This window comes from Arvicanthis niloticus, chromosome 4, assembly GCF_011762505.2.
Source record: "Arvicanthis niloticus isolate mArvNil1 chromosome 4, mArvNil1.pat.X, whole genome shotgun sequence".
Classification (NCBI taxonomy): domain Eukaryota; kingdom Metazoa; phylum Chordata; class Mammalia; order Rodentia; family Muridae; genus Arvicanthis; species Arvicanthis niloticus.
Window position 1 is genome coordinate 83,618,602 of NC_047661.1, and position 7,801 is coordinate 83,626,402.

Consider the following 7,801-nt stretch of genomic DNA (forward strand, 5'->3'; position numbering starts at 1 on the left):
TGAGCCTGATGCAGACTGGGATCGTCATGCCTACTGCTCTACCTCATCACACAGATGTATTGCTTGTCTGCAATTTATGGTTTTGTACCTCTCACTGGCCTCTGGCACAGTATGTAATTTCTCCAGATTCTAGTACCTGCTGTGGCTAGTGAAATAAGACAAAAATAACGAGGTATGTGTGCACATGGGTGGAATTTGGGAGTGGTGAAAATAGTTATTCTGGGCAAAGTATTCTAAACTTGGAGATTATACTTTAGGCTTAAAGTAAACAATCTGTAGGTAACACATAGAACAGAGGGTATTTCACTACTGCAAGATTACCCAGCTTCCTGCTGTTAAATTAGTAGAAAGAAAGAAACTGGGCATGGTGGTACATGACTGTAATCCAAGCACTTAGGAGATAGAGGCAGAGCAATCAGAAATTCTAGAGCAGTGGTTCTCAGCCTTCCTAATGCTGTGACCCTTTAATACAGTTCCACATGTTGTGGTGACCCCTCCAACCATAAAATTATTTTCATTGCTACTTCGTGTAATCTTGCTACTGTTATGAATTATAAATATATCTTATGATCATGCACGACCCTTGTGAAAGGACTGTTCAACTTGCCCCCCCCCCCCCAAGAGGGTTGCAACCCACAGGCTGAGAACCACTGTTCTAGGTAAAATCTGGCAACATAGTGAGCTTGAGGTCAGCCTGGGATAAGACCCTATCTTTAAAAAAAAAAAAAAAAAAAAAAAAAAAAAAAAAAAAAAAGGTAGACAAAGAAAGACAATAGACAATAGGAAGAATGTGTGCTTCTATAGGACATTAAACGTTAAACAGCTCTCCTTAAGGCTTCTGTTCTGCCTGAGACCATGTGTTCTAAGACACCAAAGTGGGGGAAAATGTGCCTTTGGTATGGATTCTGAGATTGAAGGTCATTCTAGTGCAAAAGATGAAGTGGGTTGATTCAGTCACTGTAGCCATGGTGACCAAAGAAGCATGAGTTTTTTTAAGGGAGGCACTGTGCATGATGCTATTAAAGAACTATTCTCATTTGAGTCCTGATCTGCCAAATGTAACAACGAAAAGTTCTCCAAGTGGGGACGGAGGGAGGGAGGGATTGCCAAGCCTTGTTACTATGATCCCTGTTCTAAAACTAGGCTTCTCCATGGAAGCCTCTCAAGCCACCATGGCTACTATAGAGATGTGTAAGAGAGGAAGCATCTTTATGATTAAAACAAATCAAAGAACTTGCTGGAATAAAGCAGCCTAACAAAATGGTATTTGCCCACTCTCTGGATTTGCTCATTTCTCATCCTACCCCCTCCCTACCCTATACACCCAAACCTGCACTGTCTGTTCCTCCTTCATGTGATTATAAAGAAGGGGTAGGCCTGGAGGCACACACTCTTAATCCCAGTACTTGGGAGGCAGAGGCAGGGAATCTCTGAGTTCGAGCCCAGCCTGGTCTACAGAGTGAGTTTCAGCACAGCCAAGGCAACACAGAGAAACCCTGTCTTGAAAAACTAAAACAAAACACCCCCAAAACAAAGTATTACAAATCCTATGGCTTTTTCCTTTATTTTGAAAAAACAAGTCAGGCTTGGCAGCAAACTTTTTACCTGCTTAGCCATCTCACTCCCTCCTCTGCCCCAACAGCCTGCCCAAGAGCCCTTAGAGCTCTTGATCTGTCTCTACCTCACAAAGGCTTAAAAAAAAATTTTTTTTTAATCATCTAATACTATGTGAGCTTCATGTAGCACCTTTTAAACATTTGAATTTGGATGCATAGAGGGGGTATGGACTCTCTTCACACTGCTCATTAATCATTATCTTACACTAGGCTAAGGAACTTTTTTCCTGGTCCTTTTAGGCTTTTCAGTTTGAACACTTAATTTAAACTTTAAGGATAATCTACTGATACATACCAAACATAAATGTTTATCTTTTCTCCTTCAGGAACAGGTAGTACTGTGGCAGAGGCCCTTTTCCTGTCAGTAAAGAGGCCCCACGGTTTCTTTTATGCATATAGTGCATACGTCTGTGTACATGTTGGCACATGCGAAGCCGGAGGACAATTTTGACTCTCTCTACCTTACATTCTGTGGCAGGTTTAGACTCAGAGATCACTGATTGAGCAAAACTAGATGGCCAACAAGCTCCAGATACTGTGTTGTCTCTGTCTCCCCAGTGCTGGGATTACAAGTATGTCCAAAACCACACCCCATACATGGGTGGTGGAGATCCAAACTTAGGTCCTCATACCTGGACAGCAAGCACTTTACCAACGGAGCCCTACCCCCAGCTTGCTTTTTAGAATGTAATGTATGTATGTGGGGGGGGGGGCAGTGAGGGGGGTTGCCATGGTACAAACTTGGAGGCCAAATACAACTTTGTGGAGAGGATTCTCTCCTTCCACTTTTACATAGTTTCTGAGGGTTGAACTTGGGTGGTCAGACTTTCACAGAGCCTTCTGACTGGACCTAGACCCAAATTCCTAACTCTTCTAAATCAGCACCATAAAATGCCACCTTCTGTGTCTCAAGCTCTTCTTTACGAAGACTGCTCAATGAATCATGAGAACTTCTACCACAATGGGAAAGATATACACCCTTATATCTTTACCTAAAGAAGAATGGCATGTAAAGCCACAAAAATGGAGCCATATTAGAGCAAACAAAAGCACATCTGAAGTTATTTATTTATAGACAGAAGCTCACTGTGGAGCCCAGGTGCTCAGTATCTGCCTCCAAGATTACTGGGATTATAACTGTGCACTACATGCTTCGTTATAACCCAAGACTTGTACAAACGTAGAGACAAGGCTACACTGTAGATGTGATAGCTTCTGGAGCTCACCTAGATACAACTGTTATAGGTAACAAGTTATGCCACACACCATGGGGGCTGTGTGGTTTATTTACTGTGGTTCTAGGGATGGAACACTGGACATCATACATTCTAGGCAAGTGTCTTACCTCCAACTCCATATGGGATCTTAAAATCAAGTTCAAAATTTATGTCTAATATCTCCACCTCCAACTTGGCCACCTACGTTCACATTACTCCTAAATTCAGATGGGGAAGAGGGAGGTGCTAATTGTGACTTTTTGGTGTCATAACAGGTTTCATGGTCAACAGTTTTCATAATGGTTGCTTGGCTCTACCAAGAAGCTTGCTACGATGGCCTCGAACTTTGCATTTCTCTTGTATTAACAGCTACATATGGCGATTTATACTTTTTCTTATAATTTGTAAAATTATTTTTGTATGTTTATGGGTAAAAGAATGTATCAGTGTGTGGGCACAATCCCCCTCCCCCAAGGCACAAACAAACATTCTTGCCCAGGTACACGTACTGAAAAGTAGTTTTAAGTAACCATTTACTATTTTGTCATTTTGAAGAAATTTTTATTGCAGGCCATTTGTTTTCTGTCAAACCATCTTGGCCAAATTATCTCCTGTGAGCAGGAAGCCAGGAAAGCAGCAGATCAGGATGTAAACTGGTGCAGGGAAGTGATAAAAAGTTCAAAATAGCAAGAGCTGAGGAGACAGAGTTCAGAGAGGACCTTGATCTCACCTTACTGTTACTGAGTTACTCTTCAAAAAACCTTAGAGATCCAGAGGAAGCCTTCAGGAAGCAGCAAGTCTATAACTGACTTACAACCTGGAACTAGACGAAGATGCTTGGAATAAGCACTCTTCAGCTTTAAAGATGGTCTTCAGGAGTAGCACTTTTGGTCTTCACTTAGCTAGCACTTGTTTCATTCACGGTCCAGCTCTATCCAACTACAAGCTCTGCCCCTTCCATCGCTCCCTCTTATGTACTTTATAAGAACAAACTATAATAGTGTTTGTAAAATACTTGTAGATGTTTCTAAGGATTACCAATTAGGATTATTTATTAGACCTGGCATTTGTAAACTTCATTTTCCATATTTTGCATAAATTAGAAATTGTGTGGGGTATGTTCTTGGCTGAATAAGCACTATGTTTAAAAGAATCCTTTCTTGTTAGTAAACTGGGGATAATAGCAACTTCCTGTTTTCTGTATCACAAAAAGTGAAAGAACTGAGAGAATGTAAGCAGTTCCACATTTCCAGAGGAAACATGCTGGGATGTTTTTCCCTTTCCAAATAAGTATATTATCAGTAGTTTTCTATTTTGACTTCTTCTGCTGGCACTAATTTATGGAGTTGTAACTCTTACCTTAAATTTTTCTTTTCTCACTTTAACAGCAGTAGAGATTATTTGAGGCAAATGCCAAATCGTCACCCATTTACCAAACTTTAAAACAGATGTGGATTCTGGGAAACTTGCTATAAAGCTAAAAGTTATAAAGAGCATAACTTTTTTTTTTAAAGAACTATTTATTATATGTATGTGAATACATTGTAGCTCTCTTCAGATACACCAGAAGAGGGCATCAGATCCCATGACAGATGGTTGTGAGCCACCATGTGGTTGCTGGGAATTGAACTCAGGACCTCTGGAAGAGCAATCAGCGCTCTTAACCTCTGAGCCATCTCTCCAGCCCCCAAGCATAACTCTTGATAAAATAAGAATCCAGTTGGTGACTGGATATCTTGCTTCTTCTGACCATGCCATTCATTAATGGGTACACTCAGAAAATAATCTATCTTTTTTTTAATTATTTTTTTTATATGTACTGGTGTTTACCAGCATGTCTGTATGAGGGTGTCAGATCCCCTGGAAATGGAGTTGCAGACAGCTGTAAGCTGCCATGTGGGTGACGGGAATTGACCCTGAGTCCTCTGGAAGAATAGCTAGTTTTCTTAGCCACTAAGCCATCTCTCCAGCCCCAGAAAATAATCTTTTATCATCTCTGACTCCATTTTATTTTCTTTTTGAGACAGGGTCTTGCTGTGTAACCAGATCAATGTGGCAGTATCTTGTCCAAGCCTATCTCGAACTCATGCATCCTCCTGTCTCAGCTTCCCCAGTGAGGGGATCATAGAAGTATGCCATGATGCACAGCTTTCCCATTCATGTTAAGTGTCTATGGGGGTATGCTATCATTTTCCTGTTCTCACCATTAATTTTTTCTTCTTCTTCCCTCCTTCCTTTTGAGACAAGGTTTCACTATGTAGCCCGAGCTAGCCTAAGATTCTGAGAGCCATCTGCCTGTCTCCCAAATGCTGGGATTAAAGATGTGAACTACCATTCTAGGAAAGTTTAAAATAAATTAATAGTGAAAAATATGAACAGTTTAATTTATTTAACAATCTAAGAAATTCACAGTATAAACAGTTCCAGTGCAGTTGGGATTTGGGAATCTTGGTGCCTTTAATATGTCTGGCTTTGTAAGTAAAATGCATGGGTACTTTAGCTAGCATGTATGAAGGAATCTCTAAAACTGATCTCACTGGTTTCATTCTCAGCAAACTGACCTGGTTCATTCACCATGGCCTTTTTTGTTCCTAGTGTAAGACTATGTTCTCTCTCTCTCTTTTTTTTTAAATAAATGCACAACCACCTGACAGTATTAATTTGTCAGACATGATATCAGGGCCTTCACAGCTACCATGAGTTTTGTGCTTTCCATCCCTCATGTTCTTATAAAATTGCACTTTGATCCCACAGGAACTTTAGCAGTTTCCTGGTGAGATGGAGACGCAGCCTGCTATCCACCTGTGTCTGGAGGAAGTGCGTAGTAGTCTCTAAATTTTTCAATCTATGTTCCTTAGTTTATTTCCTGAATGTGTCATGGTTTAAGTTAGAATAAGGACTTTAACTGGTGCTATCCCATTGTTTTCTCCAAATCTCCCTATCGTTTTGTTGGTTTGTTGTCTCAAGTACTGGATATCACATAAAAGTCCTTGTGCTACTGAGCTACATGCTCAGCCTTCTGTAATCCTTTGGATCTTTCCCTCTTATGCACCTTGTAAAAATAACAGTAATATTAATTCATGGTCCAGTATGGCTCTGTAGGAACTTGCTGCCAAGCCTGACAACCTGAGTTCAATCCTCAGGTCTCACATGTGGAAAGAGAGGACTGATTACCTAAAGTAGTTTCTTCACACACACTAAATAAGTATAATTAAAAATAAAAGTATTAACTCATAAAACTTATGGAGGACTTTCAGAGAATTACTAATCACTTTTACAAACACTATCTCATTGATTATCACAATAGCCCAGGGTTCTCAGTACTATCTTTAATTTGCTTTGGGCAGGGACTTGAAGTCAGAGTTCAGTTAATTAATGGCCCAGATAGCAATTATGGGACTAGGTCCTCTGATTCCAACCTGTATTCAACTCACATCATTAAGTTCCTATCTGCCCCAAGCCAGGTTTTGTAGGGTCTGAGTCTTCAAAACATTAATAGCTCTCTCTAAAAACAAAATTATAATGTAACATATAACAAGAATATAATCCTGCTCGGCGCCTTGGAAGTAGGTGCTAAGGGGTACCCTTTAGGGTTTTAGATTAAGTTTTATGGAAAAAAAAATCTTCTATTTATTCTCTCATGTCATATATAATGTGCTTTTGACCATGTTCTTCCTCCATTAGTCTCTCTTCTTTCTCGTTCCTTTTGGTATTTTCAAGATAGGATTTCTCTGTATAGCCTTGGCTATCCTAGAACTAGCTCTGTAAACCAGGCTGGCCTCGAACTCATAGAGATCCAACTGCCTAAAAGTGTGCACCACCACCACCACTACCACCAGCACCAACCCCCCCCCAGCACCACCCACACACACAGTCCGTTAGCCTCTCCTGACCCTCCCTGTACATTATTACTCTAGTTACATCACCTCCTTCCACCACCCTAAAACGCCAGATTTTCCAAAAGATTATTCTTAAATGAATAAAACCTAAGTGAAATAAGAACAAAATGCAGGCCGGGCAGTGGTGGTGCACGCACTTGGGAGGCAGAGGCAGGTGGATTTTTGAGTTCGAGGCCAGCCTGGTCTACAAAGTGAGTTCCAGGACAGGACAGCCAGGGCTACACAGAGAAACCCTGTCTCGAAAAACCAAAAAACAAACAAACAAACAAAAAAAAAAAACAAAAAACAAAAACAAAAAACAAAAACAAAAAAGAACAAAATGCAGGAGCTACAGCCTAGCAGCAGAGCACTTACCAAAGCACTGGGGTGGGGGATGAGGTCTGGAGTAAATCTTAATTGTATAACTGTATTGTCACAGCAACCCTATAAGTCGGGCTGTGAGCTAGGTATTACCTTTCTTGCACAGTGGAGAATGAGGCTTGACTTGCCCAAGGGCACAATATAAGTGAGCTGTCAAGTATCAAAGATGAACTCCAGAGACCCGGCTCCCAGATTTCTATTGTGGATGTATCAGTTTCCCACTACATTCCATAGCACCTGCCCTGAAATCAGGTCCGTAACTGCAATCTCAGTGTGGGGAGGTAGAATTATAAGTTTATGAGCACCCTCAGATACACAGGTAAGGTTTGAGGTCAGCCAACAAACAAAAACCATCCAGAAACGTCCTACCTGTCTAGCTCACGTTTTCAAACCATCTCCCTGAACACTGTTACCACCAGATCACTCCAAGTACTGCCTTCCCTTGTGGTGCTGTAGATCTAAACAGGGGCCAGACTCCTGCAAGCTAAATGTTGTGCCACTGAATGTCTTATCCTAACAATCCTAAACCACTACTGTTTTAAGTTCCAACTACCCCAGTGATCTGAAGAGCCTCTCCCTTCTATGTATTTATCAGATATAAAAGATAAATCATTGCTCCTGCGCAGCAAGTGGTGGTGGATTTCAAACCGGATCCTACTAACAAGCTGAACTCTTCATGTTGAAAGGAGGCAGAGGGTAGGTGACAGCA